Raw genomic sequence first — 25,372 nt, forward strand, 5'->3', positions numbered from 1 at the left:
TAACCTGCGATATTTTCAGCTTTGTATTTTTTCTATGAAGAATGCCAACTGCATTTGACTAAAACTGGATGTTGTGCAAATCTGTTGATATCACCCAGCTGAGTTTTGACAGTGTCTGACCAGATTGCACAATGCCTTACAATTGTGACTTTTTGGACCAGATTGCCTTAATATCTTTGGCAAAGTTCTCTGTATTAGTGGTGAGTGTGGTCAAAGATTAGAGTTAGATCTACATAGATCTTCTGAAGAAATTAATTGCAGGATCTGCGTCCGTAATTCTTTCAAGCTTTCAGGCCTTGCTGGAAACATTGAAATATGAGATCATGCCCAAATTGTGTCATTCCCTTAATTGTCTCTGAAATGTGATTGCTGGGATAAATGTGATTTCCTCAGGCCCAGCATTCATAGTCAGGGAATCACAGAATTGCTATGGAGCAGAAAGAGGCTATTTGGCCCATCATGTTTGCACCTGCTCTCTGAACATTTAGACTACATGTCAATGTCCTGCTGTTTCTCTTTAATCCTGAATAATGCATCTATTTGAATAATCATTCAATGTCATCTTGAATGTGTCAAATGAACTTGTCTTTCAGGCAGTGCAGTCCAGACCCTAACTGCGTACTGTTTGAGAAAGATGTTTCTCACCTTGCATTCGCTTCTTTTGCAAAATGCTTTCCTTACTCTCGAATTTTGGATCTTTCTACAAATGGGAACAGCTTCTCCATGCGTATACTTACTAGACTCTTCATGATTTTGAAAACTTCTATTAAATCGCAACTCAGCTTCCTTCTCTCCAAGGCAAACAGTTCCAATTTTGCCAACCTATTGGCATCATTGAAGTTTCTCTTTGCTTCTTGTCAACCTCTTCTGCACTCTATCCAATGCTTTGCATTTTTTTTAGAACATGGTGTCCAGGAATATACTCAATGGTCCACCTGATAGCTAACTAAAGTCCTTAGTAAGTTTAGTCTAATCATCCTGTTCTTGCCTCTGTTAATGAAGGCTAGAGAATGTATACTGTACTAATTGCTCTTTGTCCTCTCAACAAAAGAACTCACAGAGACAGTTTGGAAGGAAATGATGAATGAGGACAGCTACCAGAGTATTTTCTGTCACTTCTCTACATAGGAGGAAGGAAAAGAGATTCAGGTACTTTCTTTTTTGTCCAAATGCGAGGTTAGAGCAACTTGTCTAGAACAAATGAAGAGGATGTTACTAAATGGAGGACTCCTGAATTCAAAACAAATGATCAACTGAAAACACACACACACACACACACACATATCTCCTTTCCAGAATCAACCTCCATGTTTCATCCTAATTTATGTCCATGAGATTCTTCCTAAACCCTCTGCTCTAACTTCTACTGTCCACAGCCCCTAGCTACACACAGTTCCACTATTGTTTTAAATTTATTTCTGGAGGGGGGCTGACCATCAAAGTGCAGATGAAGTCCATGATTATTTAGACCAAGGCCCTCAAAATTAGGTCTGCACTTGAAATTACACATTTATCCCAACATCAGCCTCCCAGCCCAAAACCAGGTGAGGGTTAAAAATTGACTCATAGCACAGTTCAGTAATTTAAATTAGCATTTAAGCTTTCTTTTCATTAACAAAGTCAAAACCTGTAACTAAAAACAAGCTAGATCTATGAGGTAGCATCTGAAATCGCAAAATTTGTAGTTCACTTGAAAGACTTGGCTCAGAACTATTCTGAGTCACTGATTCAAGGCTGTTTACAGATCTTAAGCAGCACAAACCATTACATTATATGAAATTACTGCATTTTAACAAAGAAATAACATTAAGAACCTCAATCCAACCTAATTTTCTACCATTGACATTGTGCTGCGAGCTGAAGATGTCTGTTAACTCATCCTTCCTTTTGATTCTTGTCAGCAAATATTTTGTCATGAAAATATTCAGTTTAAATAGATTAATGTGCTGAGAGCTACCTTATACTCAAATGACTCAAGAGCTCATTACCAGTGGAGACACAGGAATAATTGTCCTACACATACTTAGCACAAATAAGGTCAGGATCTCAGAACAGCATCAAATGCCACATTCACAATATCTCCAGTTGTTCAGCATCAATGGCAACACCTTGACTATACAGGAAGGCCAAAGGCCTTCAATGACAAGTGACTTACATTTTCACTGCTCAAAGCCTGTTTATTCTCTACAAATCTGAAGATAAAAGTATAATGAGATATTTGCAACTTGGATCACTGGTTGTAGCAGCAAATAAAAGTCAAGAAACTATGATTAACAACTATTCCACAAGTTTCAAAATTCACTCCATCAATATTTTGTAAGTCTATGGAATCCAATACAGCAACTTACCGAGGTTCATTCAAAAGCACCTAGCCCTGAGACTACTATCATTGGAAGAAATGAAGACAACAACATGAAAGGAATTCCTGAACTTTAGGTTCTTCTTCAAGTGACTAACAATCCTAATTTGGACTGTGTCATAATTCCGTCATCATCACAGGGCCAAAATCTTTATATTTACTCATCAGTGTTTTTGTTGCAGTATCTTTATCACAAGGAATATAGTACAAATAAAGTTTCAAAGGGAGGACCACCACGAAATTCTCAGATTCTCAGATTCTCAGTGCAGTAGAATAGAATGTGCACCTAGTGATGGCATAGCTGATGACCCTACTCTGACATCAATAGAGCAGATCAGAAAAAGAAATCAGACTAGACAAATTATAAGGAGTATATGAAGAGAAAAGTTTTGGGACAACACGAGAGATTTGTATTCAGTGATCTGTATTGCTTTGATATAAAGAAAGGGTGTAACTGCACTGATGGATTCAGGCTGCATCACTCTACAATAAGAGTGGAAAATGGATGCTATAAAGACCAAGAAAATTGGTTAAGTAGGAAAGCTTGCATCTTCTAAAAGTGTATATGTACACACCCAGAGCTCAGAGATACTGAAGAGCAATATTGAACAATGCTCGTCATGGCGTTAGCCGAAAACATAGAATAAGGAAATCCAGGTTAAGCAATAAATGTAGCCATGTCTGCATCAGATGCAACATGAGAACATGAAGTTACAATGCGCAAGTGGGGGTGAATTAACAAAAGTCTTTAATATTATGAAAGGATTCAGATCGATACATTTGGGGTAATGGGCTGGTACTTTTCTTGGCAAATGTCACTTATTTGGAGGTGTTTTCACTACATGGCCTAGTGAGATTTCTTGCCATAACTTACCAAGCTCACCTCTTTAACTCTGCCACTCTATGAGGGCCTTCTTGTCTAATTCTAGCTCCATCTTGCTGCATGCTATTACTGGAAGAATTCACCACTCAATGAATATCCACTAAAGACCGGCATCGCTTGTGCCTGTGCCACCTTTAAAAAATTGCTGTGCATTTGAATGTGAGTTGACAATGCTGTATTACTTCCCAGAAGCAACACAATGGTTCAGCAGACTCAAAGCCATGCTGATCATGACACACATCCAGCAAGGCTGACACTCCCTTGCACATATAATCCATTTCTCTCAAGCTAGTTGCTTTTAACCACGATTCCACACAGTTTAAGGGTGGCATGATGGCTCAGCGGTTAGCACTGCTGTCTCATAGCACCAGAGATCCAAGTTCAACCCCTAGTGACTGTCTGTTTGGAGTTTGCACATTCTCGCCATGTCTATGTGGGGTTCCTCTGGGTTCTCCGGTTTCCTTCCACAATCCGAAGATGTGCAGGTTAGGTGAATTGGCCATGCTAAATTGTCCATAGTGTTCAGCGATGAGTAGGTTAGGTGTATTAGTCAGGGGTAAATATAGGATAATAGGGTAGGGGAATGGGTCTGGGTGGGTTGCTTTTCGGAGGGTCGGTGTGGACTTGTTGGGCTGTAGGGCCTGTTTCCACACTGTAGGGATATTATCCTACTATGATCTACTATGAGTTTACTTGTCCTTTGGCACATCCTGTCTACACTGTCACTATCACTATGTGCGTTGGTATTGTACAGTAGTGGCACATCATATACTGGGAAGCATTCAGGCAATTCCAAACATGCGATTTTATTGATAACCAGCAAAAAACAAAACAAATAGAACCTAATTTGCCCCTATGATGCAAACTAAATGCTGGCATCAACAACTATTCAACATTCCATGATAGTCTGTTGCACCCAGCTGTTATGTGCAGGAGCTGCATACCAATTAGATGCTGCCTGGCCTGTCATGCCAATGCAGCTGATCTCTGTCATACACAAGCTTCCTCCTCCTCAATGTAGCCATCATCGCCCTTGGAAGGCTGCTCCTTTTCCCCAGTTCCTCAGCATCTTACACATTGTTCATACCTTACTCCAATTATGTGGACCACAGCACACCAAGTTAATATGGCACTCTCTGTCCAGACAATACTTCAGGGATCTCAAAGATCACATCTTTAACAGTCCTATCATCAGTTCCAATGTGACCCTGGTCGCAGCACTAACTTGGTGAAGATGCTGTGCCGAATGAATAACCAATACATTACACGAAATAAAAAGTGTTCCTTCTGTGTTTCAACCTACTTCACATCTCAGGCCCACATCAAGGTTTGACAGGCAAAGTATGAGTAACTATAGATGGATTAGTCTAACATCTACTGTTTGAGATTTATTAGAATCAATTATCAAGGAAGTAAGGCAGAAAATTTGGAAAATCAGAATCCCATCAATTAGATTGAGCATGGCTTCATGAAAACAAAATAATGTTTGACTAATTTATTAGATTGTTTTGAGGCAGTCTCAACCAGTATGAGAAGAGAGGAACCAATAGGAGTGTTACATTTGGACTTTGTGAGGGGCAGGGATACAAACAGTTTGCAGGAGTTGGGGAGTCCAGAACTAGAAGGCATAGGTTTAGAGTGAGAGCGGAAAGATATAAAAGAGACCTCACGGGCAACGTTTTCACACAGAGGGTGGTATGGGTATGGAATGAGCTGCCAGAGGAAGTGGTGGAGGCTGGTACAATTGCAACATTTAAGAGGCATTTGGATAGGTATATGAATAGGAGGGGGTTGGAGGGATATAGGCTGGATGCTGGCAGGTGAGACTAGATTGGGTTGGGATATCTGGTCGGCACGGACGGGTTGGACTGAAGGATCTATTTCCATACTGTACATCTCTATGACTCCACGATAGATTAAGTAAGCAGGCAAAAAGTTGATAAACAAAATATAATGTGAGAAAATATAAAGTATTTGATTTGGAAGGGAGAACAAAAGCACAGAGTATTATTTAAATGGAGAAAACCTGCAGAAAGCTCCAACAAAAAGGGACACGTGGTACTTGTGAACAAAACACAGAAAGCTCGCACACAAGTGTATCCGGTAATCAGGAAGCATAATGGAATATTGACCCTTACTTCAAGATATTTGTAATATAAGAATAGGAAGTCTTACCGCATCTGTACAAGGTGTTGGAGAGACTACATCTGGAGTACTGAGAGCAGTTTTGGTCCTCTTATTTAAGAAAATATATTATTTCATTGGATGCAGTTCAGAGAAGGTTCACGAAGATGATGCCTGATATGGAAGGATTATCGAATGAGCAAAGATTAAACAGATTGGAACTCTACTTATTGAAGTTTATAAGAGTGAGAAGTGATCTCATTGAAACACCAGGGGCTTGACAGGGTAAATACTGAGTGAATGTTTTCCCTCATTGGAGAGTCTAAGAACAGAGGGCAAAGGTTTGCCAATTTGAAACTGAGATGAGAAGGAATTTCTTCTCTCAGAGGGTTGTGAGTTCTTGGAACTCCTTGCCACAGAGATTTGTGGAGGCAGAGTCCTTGTGTATATTTAAGGCTGCGTTGATAGTTTCCTGATCACTATGGGAATCAAAGATTATGAGCAATGGGCAGGAATGTAGAAGTGATGAGTTTTGGATCAGCCATGATTCTTTTGAATGGCAGAGCAGGTCTGAGGGGCCAAATGGCCTACTCCTGTTCCTATTGCTTCTGGTCTTATGTTTTCATTGCATTCAGTAGAGTCCATGTAATATATACATTATGTATGATGAAGTGATGTTCCCCTCTTCCCGACCTTGGAAATTACATAAATAATTGGACATTTTTGACTAGCATTCACCATCTTAACCAATTACTGCTAATTTCTGCATCACTGAGATACCAATGTTTGATTTGTAAGTAGCAGTGGCATTGTGAAATTCATATTTGACCAGGAGTTGAACCTGAAGCATGTTCATGCTGTATGCATTGTAAATGGATGATGAAATGATTGCAAATTAAATGCAGTTTGAGTTTGCAAATGCAAGCTTCATGTACTTGCCCCTTCAACATTGCAACATCCAGCAGGCACAGATTGGACACATTCGACCATCAAACTGACACTGACACTTCTGAGGAAGAGCTCATACCCGAAATATCCACTCTCCGGCTCCTTGGATGCTGCCTAACCTGCTGTACTTTTTCCAGCACATGTTTTTCAACACTGACTCTGCCTACCCTGTGTATTGTCCCAACCATTTCCTGTTGCATTTCACATCCAGAGAACAGCAAGTGATGGCAGGGAACGTAGCTCACAGTGGATACAATCAGCACTGGCTACTGCTTGGTTACCAGGACCTTCCATATCCCCTTTTACCACACACTAACTTGACTGCCCATCTACATCCATATGAAACTACCACATTGACCTTTGACTCTAATATCCTTCCTGCTCCTTGACTGCTAATATTACACCTTGATGTTGTCCACACTGGTCCTCTACACTCCCCCGAGGATCAGAGAGGATGTCGTGAGGATCTTGAGAGGTCAGTAAATGTTGGATGCTTGTGTCTGTGGATCAGGGGTACATGTGGCTGCAAACCATGGAATTTACCCTGGGATACTATTTGATGCTGAGCAGTACTGAGGCTTTTCTTTACCAGTGGGCAGATACCTGTCCTCACCTCCGTTGAGAATCCTCAATGTCTAACTTGTTTGTTGTGTTTGATAAAATAGGAACCTGAATATTAATGAGGTGAGGAGTAGCATTAATCAGAAATTTATCAAGCAATAATCCTCACTGAAATAGCAATTTAATACTAGTGGGAAACTCGCCTCACTTTTTGACAGATAGTCACAGGAAATGTGCCGGAAGACTGGAGGTTGGCTAATGTGGTGCCACTGTTTAAGAAAGGTGGGAAGGACAAGCAAGGGAACTATAGACCAGTGAGCCTGACATCGGTGGTGGGCAAGTTGTTGAAGGGAATCCTGAGGGACAGAGATGTACATGTATTTGGAAAGGCAAGGACTGATTAGGGATAGTCAACATGGCTTTGTGCATGGGAAATCATGTCTCACAAACTTGATTGAGCTTTTTGAGGAAGTAACAAAGAGGATTGATGAGGGCAGAGCAGTAGATGTGATCTGTATGGACTTCAGTAAGGCGTTCGACAAGGTTCCCCATGAGAAACTGATTAACAAGGTTAGATCTCACGGAATACAGGGAGAACCTAGCCATTTAGATACAGAACTGGCTCCAAGGTAGAGGACAGAGGGTGGTGGTGGAGGGTTGTTTTTCAGACTGGAGGCCTGTGACCAGTAGAGTGCCACAAGGATCGGTGCTGGGTCCTTTACTTTTAGTCATTTACATAAATGATTTGGATGCAAGCATAAGAGGTACAGTTAGTAAGTTTGCAAATGACACCAACATTGGAGGTGTAGTGGACAGTGAAGAGCGTTACCTCAGGTTACAACAGGATCTGGACCAGATGGGCAAATGTGCTGAGAAGTGGCAGATGGAGTTTAATTCACATAAATGTGAGGTGCTGCATTTTGGGAAAGCAAATCTTAGCAGGACTTATCGACTTAATGATAAGGTCCTAGGGAGTGTTGCTGAACAAAGAGACCTTGGAGTCCAGGTTCATAGCTCCTTGAAAGTGGAGTTGCAGGTAGATAGGATAATGAAGAAGGTGTTTGGTATGCTTTCCTTTACTTGTTAGAGTATTGAGTACAGGAGTTGGGAGGTTATGTTGCGGCTGTACAGGACATTAGTTAGGCCACTGTTGGAATATTGCATGCAATTCTGATCTCCTTCCTATTGGAAAGATGTTGTGAAACATGAAAGGGTTCAGAAAAGATTTATAAGGATGTTGCCAGGGTTGGAGGATTTGAGCAATAGGGAGAGGCTGTATAGGCTGGGGCTGTTTTCCCTGGAGTGTCAGAGGCTGAGTTGTGACCTCATAGAGGTTTACAAAATTATGAGGGGCATGGATAGGGTAAATAAGCAAAGTCTTTTTCCCTGGGGTCGGGGAGTCCAGAACTAGAGGGCATAGATTTAGGGTGAGAGGGAAAGATATAAAAGAAACCAAGTGGCAACGTTTTCACACAGTGGGTGGTACGTGTATGGAATGAGCTGCCAGAGGAAGTGGTGGAGGCTGGGTATATGAATAGGAAGTGTTTGGTGGGATATGGGCCGAGTGCTGGCAGGTGGGACTAGATTGGGTTGGGATATCTGGTCAGCAAAGACGGGTTGGACTGAAAGGTCTGTTTCCATGCTGTACATCTCTATGACTCTTTGACTCTATGACTATGACTAGATGTGTAAAAGATGTCATAAGTTGTGTCTGACATCGAGATAGGATTTGCCGGACTTCTTGTGAGATTCCTCGACAGATCTCTCTATGTGCTATATTGTTTAGGCCTCTATAATGTTTCCATTTGAGGTGAAGTTGAAAAAAGAAGAAAAAATTGTGAGATAATTACCAACAAGTTCCATAAGGAATTTGGGAGAAGCTGCTTTGTCTAGAGACTGAAATGAAATATGGAATAGTTGAAACAAATAACATAGATACATTGAAGGGGATACTTGCAAGAGGGAGAAAGGAATCCAAGGAGATGATCCAGAGGAAGAAATAACTGATGGATACCATTGCAGTAGCATAAATGCCAAGACAAACCAATTGGCTTGTTTCTGTGCTGTAGATTTTGTCATTCTATGTAATAAAAACTCATGTACTTGTGGACAGGGTGCACAAGATGAAAGGTCTACTCTGAAGACAGATGTGCTTGCAAGTAAGAACCTTCAACATGAACCATGGCTTTAAAGTTGCAAAGGACTTAATTTTTGGTGTTCCACATTACCTTTTAAAGGCACACCTTTGCAATTCAGAGCTTAACAATTAATGCTACCTTTTCTCAGTATTTCTTATAGTAGTAGGTGCATTTTTAAAAGTAGCCAGTCAGGCACCGAATTCACCATTCCATACAAAGTGTTGAATTGTTGCAAACTGAATGCTTTTCCACTGTCTGAACAATTTGCTCTATTGTTTGAAACAAATGTTTTGCAGTCGCCATTTTATTTTTTTTTATTTTTGATAATTTTACCTTCCATTTCACCTTATGCCCTAATTTGGAGTACGGCTTAAGTTGTGGCTCTTAAGCAGCTTCGAGAATCTGTCTGTTCTCTTATTCTGTGGATTTTCCATTCATTTAATCGTTATGTAGCATCTGATTTGAATTATATGACTTCCAAAAAGTACATATATATTATTTATCATGACTATAAATTTTATGAATTTTCTGTGTGGTGTAGAGTGCTCTTTTCACATAATGGCATCTTGGTAAACAAGACAAGAAACTGCATTTCCTTCACCAGCCACACAAATTAACAGCACAACTACAGAAACGAAAATGTCACTCTGAGCAGTTAAAATCAACATTAAGTCAGGCATAGAAAGAGAAATAAGAAAAGGGAAAAAAGTTGAATTAAAACAGAGAGCAGACAGAAGGTACATTTCATTGTTTTAAAATCTCTAGCAACAAATACAATCTGAAATAAGTAAGACTCTAGACATAAAATACTTCACATTCAGTGCTGGGATAGTTGACTAGCCAGAATAGAAATTGAACATATCATTAAATGGACAGGACCAGTTCAGATCTATTGCACAAATATAGAAAATTCACACCACTTAAAATATTGCAAATTATATGTCTAAAGAAAATTACAATGTGATAATCTAATTCGGAGGGACCACACAATGGCTGGTATGGGAATCAGAACATAATGTGCAATACTATGTAGAATATCAAGAGTGATTTTCTGAAGTTGTGAGGTGTTTAAATATAGGATTTATTCACAATTGCCCCTCCCCCAATATTTGACTGATGATGTAGTGCTTCCAGGGTTTCTCGTCTTTAGCTCAGTTTAATTTTTCATTTGTGCCTCATTTCCATAGAGCCAAACATAAATAAAGTTGCAACTGTCCAAACCACTCAAAATGCATTGGATATATTTGATGCAAATGGCAAACATGCAAACATATATTTCTGTGTTGATTTTCTGTCAGGTTTTCTGGTGCCCAAGTGGAACATCCAAATTATGCAATGGCCTCTACAATGGGTTCTGGGAATGGTATGAACCATTTGCATACCTTTGTAACAAGTCAGTTTGAAAAATCAGTAATAACCAGTGCAAAATCTAAAATAGGAAGCTCAGATTCAAACACTGAATTCAGTATAAAATGAGGTATATAATGTGAAATAAAGAGGAAGAAAGATTGGTTTAAATGACAGATACTTTTTTCAATATTCCTGTAATAATTAAAATCTGAAGGAATTTAACTCCACACTTTTTACAGTTAATATTCAGTGCCAGAGTTTGTTTCATGGCAATTAATATTTACCATATGTTAACATGGTACTTAGACAGAAATGACTTTGTTTAGTTCATATCCATGATGGTAGAACAGGAACTTCACATTATTCAATAAACTTAAACGGAGTATCAAATTTATAGATGAACATAGCTTATAGAGGAATACATTTAACGGTGCATGCAGGTTCACTGGAAGTTGTTATTCAATTTGCAAATAAACACGCTAGTGCAGTTAACATCATTTCTTTCATAGCGAAATTGGACATGGCTCAAAAATAATGGCAACATTTCAAGTACAACGTTTAATTGACTGGGACAATGACCCATCTCACAGGGGTGACTTATTTGTTTCCCCGATTCAAATTGAACACTCAGACTCAAAGCCAGATAAAATAGCCTTAAGCTTTTGCATCGGCTGTAGCGTCGTTTCTAGTACAGCTGCCTGAGTCACAAAATTCTGGGGTTCAAGTCATAGGGTCATTACTTAATAATACAGTACTAAGGGAGTGTTGAAGGTGCTACTTTTCGGGTGAGACTTTAATCCAACGCCTCATTTGTGTACTTGCTTGGTTAGATGTAAAAGATCCTGTAGCACTATGTTGGAGAAGAACAGCATTGGTGTTTACCCCTCAATTAATGCCACAAAGAAACAGATACTGTATCTGATATCATTGCACTGTTTTTGTTGCAGTTTACTGAATGCAAGTTAGCTGCAACATTTCCTACATTACAACAGTGACTATACTCCAAATATTTAAATTTTTTTAAGGCACTTTGAAATATATTGTGAAAAGAGCTGTACAACTGCAAGGCTTTCATTTGTTTTTTTTAAAATATGCATACATTATTGGCTGTGCACGACCATGCCAAAAAGCCTGGGGAATTGTCTTGGAAGTGAATGATATTGCAAACTGATGCTAACCAATTGGTTACCTGTTTTTGCACCCCAACAGCTATTACTTCCCATTATAATGTCACCACTAAGAAGTGAATAAAAGATGATTCACCAAAATGTTCACAGATTTTCAAAGATACGTAGGATGCATAATAAATTCACAAGAGAAGCAGCTGTTTCATGAGCAAACAAAGCAATTTTAATTGTTTTAAAACATATCGCCATGTGCACGTCTTTGGAATGTAATAATGTGAGGACAACAGGACTATAGGTGTGACAAAAAGGGGTTGTCTTTTTTCAGTGATTGGCAAACCTGGGCAAATTTTTAAGGCGAGTGGAAGTAGACTGGAAGCTGAAAGCTTCTAAGAGTATAAACTAGGTACAGAGGTACCACTTTGAAAAATATTGCAGAGATACTATCAGGACTGCAGGACTTGTAAATTCATTTGTAATTATAATGGAGTTCTGGTTTGGAGGTTAGATTCTAATTCCTCTTTGTAAGTCATTTTAAAATTCCGTGTCTGCACTTAATTAGACAATTAAAATCTGAAACTGCTTTCTTGGAAGTAGTGCAGGTCATTTTGATTGTGATTGCAATTGTATAATAGCAGTCACTTTGAGCCAGCCTGATTATCGCTCTTCGCCTGGAGTCATGTGGATGGGGTTTGAAGTGGACAAGAAATAGTCCAGGTGTCTCCAACATGGGACCTGAAATAACTGCATCGAGGCCAGTGTCCCATCTCCAAGTCACTCTTTGTTTATTTGTGCATATTGGTCAGCAAGAGCTTTCCTGATTGGCCCATGATGTGGAAGAGCCAGTGTTGGACTGGGGTGGACAAAGTTAAAAATCACATAACACCAGGTTATAGTCCAAAAGGTTTATTCGGAAGCTTTCAGGGAGCTACTGCTTCATCAGCTACCTGAAAATGGAGCAGTGCTTCAAAAGCTAGTGCTTCCAAATAAACCTGTTGGACTATAACCTGGTGCTGTGTGATATTTGACTCTGATTGGCCCAGGTTAACAACCTCAATCAATAACGTTATGGTCAACAAGGCCAATCTGCTTCCAAACACTGTGGGGCCTAAGAGCTTTCAGCACTAAGCCTCACCTACACAGAGCCCATCAGCAGACAATAGTAGTTAGCCACAAGCAGTAGCAGGACCCTTGGCAGAAGGAGGTCGCAACTGGAAATGAAAAGGAAATGCCCACAACAGACGGAAGAGTCATTAAGACAGGGATCAGGATGGTTAGTTCTTCATTTATATGAAGAAAAATGTTGCAGTTATGAACAATGCACATGCGAAACTGTGGAAAATTTTGCATTCATATTTTGTTACCCTTTAGGACTTTTCCAGAATGTTCAGCTGCAGCTGTGATAGCTCTTGTTTTCAGATTATAAACAGAGAAATCTATCTGAAACAGTTCAAACACTTGATGTATTATTTGTATTATAATGTCATAACTTTGAACAAAAACATGGTGTTTCTGCTGAAGAAACGGAAACATTAGATTAGATTAGATTACTTACAGTGTGGAAACAGGCCCTTCGGCCCAACAAGTCCACACCGCCCCGCTGAAGCGTAACCCACTCATACCCCTATATCTACATCTACATCTACCCCTTACCTAACACTACGGGCAATTTAGCATGGCCAATTCACTTGACCTGCACATCTTTGGACTGTGGGAGGAAACCGGAGGACCCGGAGGAAACCCACGCAGACACGGGGAGAACGTGCAAACTCCACACAGTCAGTCGCCTGAGGCGGGAATTGAACCCAGGTCTCTGGCGCTGTGAGGCAGCAGTGCTAACCACTGTGCCACCGTGCCACCCACTGAAGATTACATTACAGTGTGGAAACAGGCCCTTCGGCCCAACAAGTCCAGACCAACCCATCAAAGCGCAACCCCTACATCTAACACTACGGGCAATTTTGCAAGGCCAATTCACCTGACCCGCACATCTTTGGACTGTGGGAGTAAACCGGAGCACCCGGAGGAAACCTACGCAGACGTGGGGAGAACGTGCAAACTCCACACAGTCAGTCGCCTGAGGCGGGAATTGAACCCGGGTCTCAGGCGCTGTGAGGCAGCATTGCTAACCACTGTGCCACCGTGCCGCCCAATGCCAATTTTCTCTTTGAAGTTTGTTTGAGTTGCAATTTTAACCCATCCCTCTAGTAATTTGCAACGTGATATATTTTATGTAGACCTGGAGCAAACAGGTATGTAAACCTTGCTATTTTACATGTACAGTTGTCCCCTTGTACTCGCAGGGGGTACATTCCAAGACCTACCTTGGCAGTCCGAAACCACGGATAGGAGAGAACCCATTTATTTAAATGTGAAACATACCTTCCCGGCAGCCTCCTGGTCTCTGGTTCTGGAACGTTCCCTATAATATGTTCTGGCCGCAGTAAACCATGGATAACTGAAACCATGGAAACCGGATCCATGGATACAGAAGTCGACCTGAATTAACAATGTCAGGCAGTACATTTTAAAAATGTAACAAAGTTGTGGGAAAAGTGCACCAGATTTCTGTGGCCCATTGCATCCATACAGAAGTAAATATTATTGCAAATAGAACTTAAAATCTTTGAAGAAAATTCAATTTAACTCTGAATAAAAGCAAAATACTGTGGATGCTGGAAATCTGAAACAGAGAAAATACTGGAGAAAATCAGCAGGACTGGACAACATCTGTGGAGAGAGTAACACATTTAGCAGTTTAAGTCCAATATGAGAAACTGTTCACTCTCCACAGATGTTGCCAGATCTGTTGGGTTTCTCCAGCAATTTCTGCTTTTCATTCAGAATTATAATTCCTCATTATCCTGATATAATCAGGCCCTTCCATAACATCTGTAGTGCTGTTATTCATCGCACTCTGGAGTAATGTCTCAATAGCAAATGCAAAGGCACATTCTCAAAATTTATGTTTAGGAATTGCAATGGATCTCAATTGTTAGAGTTACCCAATTGGTAAACAAAGTCGCACAAAAAAAATTGAATTCAACCCTTTATAGCTAGCACTGTAAGTGATAAGAAAATTAATGACAGAATCTCAGAATATATCCCTTGATGACAAGGTGTTAGATACATAGAACAGGAAAGGTTCTAGCACAGAAACAGGCTATTTAATCTAACCAGTCCTTGATGGTATTATCAGGGATGCATATAGTTTTCTGACATTTACTTGACCTATTTCTGTATGTTACAAGACCGTAAGAAGACCACAAGATGTAAAAGCTGAAGTAAGCCATTCAGCCGACAGTACCATGTTTTAATGAAATCATGGTTGATCTGATAATCGTCAACTCCACTTTCTTGTCTGTTCCATATAACCCTTGACTCCCTTATTTATTAAAAATCAGTCTGTCTCAGCCTTGAATATACTTAATGACCCAGTCTCAACAGCCCTCTACAATAAAGAATTCCACAGATTCACTAATCTATGAAAGAAGAAATTCTTCCTCATCTCTGTCTTCATTGTGTGATGTCTTATTCCGAGATTATGCTTTCGGGTCCTATACCTTCAGCCAAGTTTCCTACGTCTCTTTGTTAAATCTATTTTTGAATAGTGATATAATTTCCACTTTAATCATTAACTCTGAAAATTAATTCCACAACCTCACAACTCATATGAAGTGAATTAAGAAGGGTTCCTTGCTTTCTGTTCTCCTCCTCCTTCATTCAGTCTTCGATCAATGTTCCCTGATTCTTGATTACTGAATTGGTGGAAACAGCACAGGGTTTTGTTGCTGTGGTGGAGCTGTCCCAATGGCTAGAGAACCAATAGCAACTAATTTTCATGGCTCTGGGGAGGCTTGCGTGACTTAACTAGTAGCAGACACAACCTGGCCAAGAGCAGGCTTTCCTCGGTATTGAAGACTGGAGAAGTGATAATGCTGCTCTGAACCATTACTCCCACACTGCCCTTCCTGTCCCGCCTAGAGCAACTCTCCATTGCTGGAGATTGCCAATATCTCTGCTGGATCCCAGGGTGCAAGTGAAAGTGTCACGGTGGGGTTGATGTGGGGGTCAACAGCGAAGAGGGCAGAAAGACCAGAGGCAAGGGAAGGGGTATGGTCATGATGGGGGGTGATTGGGGGACAACAGTGAAGAGGGCAGGAAGATCAGAGGCAAGATAGTGGGTAAGACTTTCAGTGACACACACATACACACACACACAACTCTCACTCTCTGCCCCCCCCCACCCCCCACCCCCCTCCCACCCCAGTTCCTCCACCTCCCCTGGTCCCTGAACACCCACCCCTGTAGACCACAGGCAAGTGGGGCACAGTTTACTGGGTGGTCTTCAGAGGGCACAGGAACATCTCTTGCTTAAATCCTAAAAGCAACATTAGATTTTGTCTGGCCCAGGAAAAGTTGGTGACAAGAGGCTCATGAATGAGCCGAATAGAGTCCCACCACTGATGGATGGGAGTTCTGTATTGAGCCCTTCTCACACCCAACCTAATTGTGGACAGGTTTCCCATTCCTCCTAATGCTCCTGTTTCTACATGCATTTATTAAATTCTACTGGCTATTTTACAGTGCATTCATCCATTTTAGTAATATTCCACTGTAGCTTCTTTTGATTTTCTGAAGTATTAACTGTATCTTCTGTTTTGACATCACCCATAAATTTGAATAACACTCCCTCTAAGTCTACATCCAAATTCTTCATCTACATCATTGCCAGAAATGGCCCCAGAGCTGAACCTTGCGGGACACCACCATTCAGTTCAACAACACTGTAAAACTGCCTTCAACTCCTACTCTCTGTTTCCCCCTTTCTAACCATTCTTAATCCACTTTGCTATCCTCCCACTAATTCCAAGGCTCTTAATCTTCTCTATTAATCTCCTGTGTATAGTTAGTCAAAGGCTTTCCCAAAGTCCAAGAGTGCTATAATCACTGGCTTCTCCCATCCACATTGTCTGCTACTTCCTCAAAGAGTTTTATGAGACTTGTCAAGCGCAAGCATCCCCTTTGAAATCTGCTGATGAATCAACACAGATATAATCTAGTACTTGATGCCTTGTAACAGATTTGCTGCTTCCTTGGCTCTGTTATGATAAGTGATAAACTAGCTTTAATTTGACGTGTGTGTTCATGTATTTCAATTAAACTCACATTAGAAAAAGTTATATTCTATTCATAGACAGTAGGGCTGAATAATCATTTTAAAATAAAAAATAAGATAATACTGAACAATAATAGAATAAATATTCTTTCTGTTGGCAAACTTGTCTTGTGGTTTTGGAAATGTGTGATAAGGACATTGAAAGTAGGCTGTGAGATACACAGGTTCAGTTTGAACACACTGAGGCTTCTCTAACACAAGTGGGTTCTGACTGTCTTTGCTAAAATGGAGGAGAGAAGAATGTTTGAATGAAATGCTGAATGTTTGCACCCAAATATTCATTGAACATGAACGCTGTTTCCCTCTCGACAGATTCTGTCTGACTGCTGAGCACATCCAGCATTTTTCTACTTTTATTTCAGATTTCCTGCATTCAGAGTATTTTGACTGTGGGTCAAAAATGTTCTGAACATTTCATTTAAGTTATACTTTCCAGATATTTACAGTCAAGAAACTATAACCATTAACAAAGTAGTCTATTTTTTTTTGCAATACTGCTTTTCATTTTTGCATGTCTATAAGTATAGAGCTCTTTGCTGGCAATAAGTAAACTGTGGTTGCTGAATCTAACTTATTTGTCTTATTACTATGATTCCAGTAATATGGAACAACTTACATCTTTAATAGAGATAGGTCAACTTTAAGCATTAATGTGCCTTAAGGCAGCACCATAATGCCACGTGCTACATTAAGAATGGTTTAGGTATTGGTTAACGTCATTTGCTGAGGACATGATTGTTTTGTGAGCTCTGGCTGCCTGACTTCCACAATGGCAATGGGAAAGAGGAAGTATGCTTTGATAGTTGAAAATGCACTTGGCAGTGGACAAACCAAAACATGAGAGCCAATAGTCTGCAAACCTATTGCGCTCTTCAAAATTCAACTCTCAGGAGTTTTCTTGCAATTGCACAATAAGATAAATGTGAGGTCAGTGGGCATTTTCAAAACCCTTCAAGAATGAAATGATGTACAAAAAAAAAATCATGTCTTGAAAGTCATTGTGACCCACAGTCAAAATACTCTGAATGCAGGAAATCTGAAATAAAAGCAGAAAAATACTGGAAATGCTCAGCAGTCAGACAGGATCTGTCGAGTGGGAAACAGCGTTCATCTTTAATTTGACCCTGCGTTATATGGTGACCTATTCAAGACAACCTCGCAAAATTGGCAATATATAGCCAGTTGAAAGTGGGGACTGCAAATGCTGGAGATCAGAGTTGAAAAGTATGTTGCTGGAAAAGCACAGCCGGTCAGGCTACCTCCCCCCAAGCCTCACCGCTCTCCCCCCTCCCCCATCCCCCAATTTATCTCTCAGCCCCCTTGGGCCACCCCCTTATCCTTGATGAACAGCTTATGCTCAAAATGTCGACTCTCCTGCTCCATTGATGCTGCCTGATCAGCTGTGCTTTTCCAGCAACACACTTTTCGAATATATAGCTGGTATTTTCACCCTCTTTAGTAATATAAATATATAGACAAAGCATGATATGTTTCAAAAACAAAGTAATTTAATACTGTTTTATTACAAGAGGAGAGAGGGGGAGAGCAGAGACTGGAGGTTCAAGGAAAGGCAGGAAACACAGAGGGGATATAAACAGAGAGTAGGTATCAATCTACATTTACTGGGAGAGAGAAAGGTGGATAGCAGACCTGCTGGGAAGTGGAACTGGGACACACAGGGGATATGAAGAGAGTAGGACTTCGGACATACACTTAGTTGAAAGAGAGTTGACCTCTGAAGCAATGCGACAGAGACACAGTACTTAGATATATTGCACCTCCTGCCACCTTATCCTCAGACTTACCTTGAGTGCAGCTGTCAAAGTTGCTGGCCATGATGCTGGACCTTTAAATCTCAGAAAATGCAGTTTTGAAAAAAGGGACATGATTTGCTTTCCTCTGACTGATCTACACTGTCGGGGATCTGTCAGATTGAATGTATTGCTCTGCTTTTCTGGAGGAGTCCTGACATAAACGTGAAGCTCTTTTGTTCCACAAAAAAGGAACAAAGTGGCAATGTACATGAGATTGTCAGCCTTCAGAAATTCTGGCCAAGAAGTCTCCCTTAAATAATTAAATCTTAATGAGATTCTGAAAGAAAAAGAAATTAGTACCAGTAAAAATACAACATTGGTGAAATTAATAGGACTGAAAGTATACCAATCTCCTATAATGTTCGAAGAAATGGGTATGGAGATATTGGATGCAATGGTGATCATATTCTGAAAATCTCTTAATCCTGCAATGGGTCCTAAAGTTTGAAAGCTTGCAAATGTAGCCTCATTGATTAAGAAAGAAGGGGGGAGAGAAAATAAGGAAACTGCTCTTTTTTTTAATGAACGGGAACATTTTCTCCCTATCTACTATATCCAGCCCACTTGTGATTTTGAAAACTTCTATCAGATCTTCTCTTAGCTTTCTTCTCTCCAGAGTAAAGAGTCACAATATCTTCAGTCTGACCTGGGCTACAATTTAAGTCCAGGCTGGCTTGATCTAGTAGTGTGGCCTCCTGTGGCAGTCTGCCGGGAAAAGAGGGACCTTCCTCTCCATCACCCTATTCACCAAAACCTCCAGATTCCTGTCTGAGAAGCTGGGAGTGAGCTTTCCTTCCTTCTGGGCTATGACCTCGGTGAATATAGTCTCGGTGTGAGTGGTCAATACTGGCTTGCAGCATCTGAAGTGGCATGCAGCTGGACTTTAAGTTTGGCACTGGAGTTGTGAGCACTGAATGATCCCAGCTATGGCAAGCACTCCAGCTGCCCGATTCCCTGAGAAGTGAGAAGAATGGGTAAAAAAAAGAGTCAGAGCCATGGACGCCAGGGAACCATAAATCCCACTCAACAAAACACTTAATCACAAGAAGGAAAATTCTGTCCTCTGTTCCTAAACATTTTGTAATCATGTGGTAATAAATTTGTGTTGTATTATTTTATTAATTCTATGATGACTAAAGTGAAAATCTCCATTTTAATGCTGCTTAATATTCTGGCAATCATATCTTAAATAATTAATTTTGCATCACCTTGTACCGCCTATTCCAAACTTTTTGCCAGGGAAAATTAAATATAAAGAATGAACTAATAAGCCAAAACATTTTTATATTCACAAAATACTTCCTGTGTCATCATTCATTTATTGTGTAGTTTAATGTCAGACAATGAGGATTCAAGACAGACTGCTTGAGGAGAAGACAATGTTGAGAACTGAATTCAGGCTTGGAATTGAAAATAACACTATTTATTCTACACAAATTCTATATATCATGATACATGGTAATGCTAGATATACCTGGTTTTTGCTTGTAGTTGCATTTGATGCTGACTCATCTATCTTCTTTGTGTGTTTATGTCCATGTGCTGTATCAGTCTTTCTGGTCTGTTCTAGCTCTGCCCATACTGTGCTATGTATGTGCAACTTTGTGATATCTTCATAATATAGTTCAGGGCATCTAAAGCTCTTAGACAGCAAATATCTGTGAAACATTAAATTGAAATTGAATATAGGTGAGTGCTGATGTGTTAGCATACATAGACAGATGGTCAATTTGTGAGGCTTGAGGACAATAGAATGCCAGCAGTATAAATTAAAAGCAATGCTGCTAGCTAACACTGTTCTTAACCTGGTACTACGTTCAAACCAGTTTTGACAATGTAACAGGATATTTACCTTTACAAAGAATTACAATAACTTTTAATGTGATATTTGTTCCTTCTCATATATTTCCATCCATTCATTTTTAAGGAAATGGTATAGACATCCTTAACTGAATTGTATTGAAGGAAAACACTGTTGTATGCGTGGGCAGTGGAATTTGGTTATTAGACAGCTAGCTAACAATATAGGTCCTTAATTATTGAGGACTGTAATACAAAACCACTGAGAAGACCAATTGCATTAAGAGACATAACAGCTCCCTGGTTCCTGGGACCTCCAGGGACAAATGGACAATGTAGACTGTTGGTCACAACAGGAGGTTGATCAGGGATTATAGGACAATATTTTGAAGTTTTCTTTTGAAGTTTGCTCATGATCTTTCTGGTAGTTCATGAGAGGGAATTCTATGGGTTAGTTTGTCAAAAGATGGGCTTGAGACAGAAGGACTGTTTACAAAATCATGAGGGGCATTGATGGGGTCTTTTCCCAGGGGTGTGGAAATCCAAAACAGTAGCACATAGGTTTAAAGTGAGAAGGGAAAGATCTCAAAGGGACTTAAGGGGCAACTTTCATACAGAGAGTGGTGTGTGTATAGAATGAACTGCCAGAGGAAGTGGTGGAGGCTGGTACAATAACAAGATTTAAAAGGCATCTGGATAGATACATGGATAGGAAGGGTTTAGAGAGATCTGGATCAACCACTGGCAAATGGGACTAGATTAATTTAGGATATCTGGTCGGCACGAATGAGCTGGACCGAAAGGACTATTCCTGTGCTGTACAATTCTATGACTCTAGGACATTTTCTTGATCTATTCTTTCTGTCCAATTCTATGTTTTTATTTTTAGCTGTCACTTTGGCAAAAAGAATAAAAGCACAGACTACTTTCTAAATGGTGAGAAAATTCGTAAAGCAAAAGTACAAAGGGATCTGGGAGTGCTAGTCGAGGATTCTCTAAAGGTCAACATGCAGGTTGAGTCTGTGATTAAGAAAGCGAATGCGATGTTGTCACTTATCTCAAGAGGATTGGAATATAAAAACACCATTGTGCTACTGAGACTTTATAAAGCTCTGGTTAGGCCCCATTTGGACTACTGTGTCCAGTTTTGGTCCCCACACCTCAGGAAGGACATACTGGCACTGGAGCATGTCCAGCAGAGATTCACATGGATGATCCCTGGAATGGTAGGTCTAACATATGAGGAATGGCTGAGGATCCTGGGATTGTATTCATTGGAGTTTAGAAGATTAAGGGGAGACTTACTAGAGACGTATAAGATAATACATGACTTGGATAGGGTGGATGCTAGGAAATTGTTTCCATTAGGTGAGGAGACTAGGACCCGTGGACACAGCCTTAGAATTAGAGGGGGTAAATTCAGAACAGAAATGCGGAGACATTTCTTCAGCCAGAGAGTGGTGGGCCTGTGGAATTCATTGCCGCAGAGTGCAGTGGAGGCCAGGACGCTAAATGTCTTCAAGGCAGAGATTGATAGATTCTTGTTGTCTCGGGGAATTAAGGACTACGGGGAGAATGTGGGTAAGTGGAGTTGAAATGCCCAGTAGCCATGATTGAATGGTGGAGTGGACTCGATGGGCCGAATGGCCTTACTTCCACTCCTATGTCTTATGGTCTTATGGTCTTAAGGTAGCTTTTAGATCTTGTACTTTGTATGGGACAGACAATATTAAAGTGAGTGCAGGAAACAGAATGTACTCCCGGAAGAATATCTTGACCTTGAACAAAGCGAAGCACAGAAATTCACTAGATTGAGGTTGATCTTAAGGGGATAAGTTATGAGGACAGGTTGGGACTGATCCTTTGAGCTTAGAAGATTTTGCATTGATCTAAGTAAGTGCTTAGCGTCAGAAAGGAATTTGATAGGGTATGTACGAATTAACTATTTCCTTTTGTTGTGGGTCCAGAGGGTGGAGGTGGCTAGAAATCAAGAATAGGAGGGTATAATTTTAAAATTAAAGCTAGGCTGTGTAGGAATGAAATTTGCAAGGATTTCTTTGCACAAACGGTAGTGGAAATCTGATACTCTCTTTCTTCAAAAAGATTTGCAGATTAATTGAAATTTTCAATACAGTTACACTTTTGTTAGGCAGTGATATCAAAAGCCATGATCTATTGGAATGGCCCAACTAACTCAAAAGACCAATGTGTCTATTCCTTTCTTGAACTGTTGGTGTTGCTGTTTTATGAATATCCCTAATTGCCTTTGAACTGAATGACTTACTCAGTCATTGATCATTGTAGGGTCATATGCAGGGCCAGAACTAGGTAAGGACAATGATGAATCAGTTGGGGTTTAATCAATAATATATGACAGCTTTCATGGTCGCTATCATTAAGACTACTTTTATATTCCTGAATTTATCGATTGATTTTAAATTCTATCATTTGTTGTGGTGGGATTTGAACCTGTAATCTCCAGCGTGTTTGCTAAAACCTCTGGATTAGCAATGCAGAGACATTGCAACTATATCACTATCTCCCACACATAAGTACACCAAATGTTAGCGATGCAGTTAAAAAAGCAGTTCAGAGAATAATGGATTGACATAGTCAATGTTGGTAATCATTTTCAGAAAAGTTTCACAGTCTACAGTAACTTTCAAACTCATTTTAGTTGAGATGCTATCAGATCTATTATTTTTCTTTTGAAGTTAGTATAAAACACTGAAAAAGCATCTCAGCTATCTGACAGTGGAGCAAAGGAAGAAAGTACAGATTGTGGCACAAGCTAGACTTTAAATAAATATTAAAGGATTATGTAGTTTACCCATTCAAAATGAAGTGTTATCTGGAGAAAAAACAATATGTTCAGTTTGTGCAATTCACTGTGAAAACATTGGATTCAAACATTAATCATACCTCATACAGTGTGCTAAAATAATATACAATTAAAGTGATTAGGTTTTAGAAAAATATCAGAAACAAACCCTATTCTTTATTGCTTTACATATATGGTTCATTTAATCCATTTAAATATATAAAACAAAATAAATACACATTTTTTTTCTTATCATGCCATTAAAGGATTTAGTTCCATTACAGCTCTACAATTTGAATTTGAAATAACAGGAGTCTGAGGATAACAGTCCTGAAATCATCTTATCAGCTGGCTGCATAAATACGAGTTGGTGTTTCTGTCTGGATTTCTAAACTGGGCTTTCTACTTTCACTCTTTCAGCATTATAACACATAAACCCAAAAAGGTTATCAGTTCTGAATCCTTAAGCTAAATGCCAAGCAAATCAGCATCTAAAACTAAATTATCAATTTAAATCCTTAATCTGGAATTCTGGTTAAAGGAGATTGACAATGTGGTGCGACATTTTATGAGAATTCATAAATGAAACAATATCCATAGGTATTTTTTCTTAAAATAGAATCATCTTTTAAAATGTGATCCACTAAATTAAAAGAAGTTTACTGGATCAATGTTATTATAAATTTTAAATCAAGATCTCAATTAAAAACTCACCTTACTTTCTGGGAAAATGTTAAAATGGTAGATCATAACACGAAGAAAATGGGTCACTGCCTATAAATTCCTACAAATATTTCAAGTCTGGAGCTATTCACATTCTGCATTAAAAATCTGGACAAAGACAAATTCTTGCTAAGTTTGTAGATAACGCAAAGATAAGTGGAGAGGCTGCAGAAGACTCGGACAGGCTAGGAAAGTGGGTAAAGAAGAGGCAGATAGAATACAACATAGGGAAACGTGAGGTTATGCACATTAGTAGCAAAAATAGAGGCAGAGACTATTTTCTAAATGAGCAAAGGCTTTGGATATCTGAAATACAAATGGACTCAGTAGGCCTGATTCAGGATTCTCTTCAGGTTAAGATGCAGGTTCCTTTGGCAGTTAGGAAGGCAAATGCAATGTAGCATTCATTTCAAGAGGGTGAGAATACAAGAGCTCTTGTCAGATCATATTTGGAATATTGTGAGTAATTTTGGACCCCATATCTAAGTAAGGATGCTCTGCAGGGGGTCTAGAGGATGTCGCGAGACAGACCTTGGAAATGTAGGGCTTGTCATTGGAGGAGCGGTTGAGGGTCCCGGGTCTGTGCTCAATGGACTTTAGAAGTATAACTGGGAATCTCATTGAAACTTACAGAATCCTGAGAGGCTTGGATATAGTGGATGTTTAGAAGGTGTTTCCATTAGTAGGAGAGAATTGGATCCAAGGGCACAAACTCAGAGAGAAGGGATGACCCTTTTGAACTGAGTGATGAGGAATTTCTTCAGTCTGTGAAGTCATTACTGTAGGAGGCTATAGAGGCCAAGTTATTGATAGATCCTTGATTAGTAAAGAGATGAAAAGATATGGGGACAAGGAAGGAGAATGAGGTTGAGAAACATATCAGCCATAATCGAATGGTGGAGTGGACTCGATGGGCCTAATCCTGCTCTCACATCTTATAGTCTTATTGCGTTATGGTTGAGAGGACATTGGGAGATCAACTAAACTCCAAAGCTTTAGCTGAAATAAACTTTTGCATTCTATATTGCTGCGATATGCCTGGTTGTTAATACTAATGTAAAAACAATGTGGTGCTACATTTTATGAGAATTCATAAATGAAACAATATCCATAGGTATTTTTTCTTAAAATAGAACCATCTTTGAAAATGTGATCCACTAAATTAAAAGAAGTTTACTGGATCAATGTTATTAGAAATTTTAAATCAAGATCTCAATTAAAAACTCACCTTACTTTCTGGGAAAATGTTAAAATGGTAGATCATAACACGAAGAAAATGGGTCACTGCCTATAAACTCCTACAAATATTTCAAGTCTGGAGCTATTCACATTCTGCATTAAAAAGTACTTTGGGATGTTGGCTTTCCAAAATAAGAATCAAAAGTGCCAGAGAAACATAGCAGATCTGGTATTTTCTATGGGGAGAGAAACAGATTTAATGCCTCTTCCTGGTTTCTAATATTTTCACAGCAAGTGAAAGAGTGGAAACATAATTGAATTCCAGGTTTGGAAGCATCCCTTACCAAGTAACTGAAAGCCTGGCAACAG

Source organism: Chiloscyllium punctatum, chromosome 32, assembly GCF_047496795.1.
Source record: "Chiloscyllium punctatum isolate Juve2018m chromosome 32, sChiPun1.3, whole genome shotgun sequence".
NCBI classification, from domain to species: domain Eukaryota; kingdom Metazoa; phylum Chordata; class Chondrichthyes; order Orectolobiformes; family Hemiscylliidae; genus Chiloscyllium; species Chiloscyllium punctatum.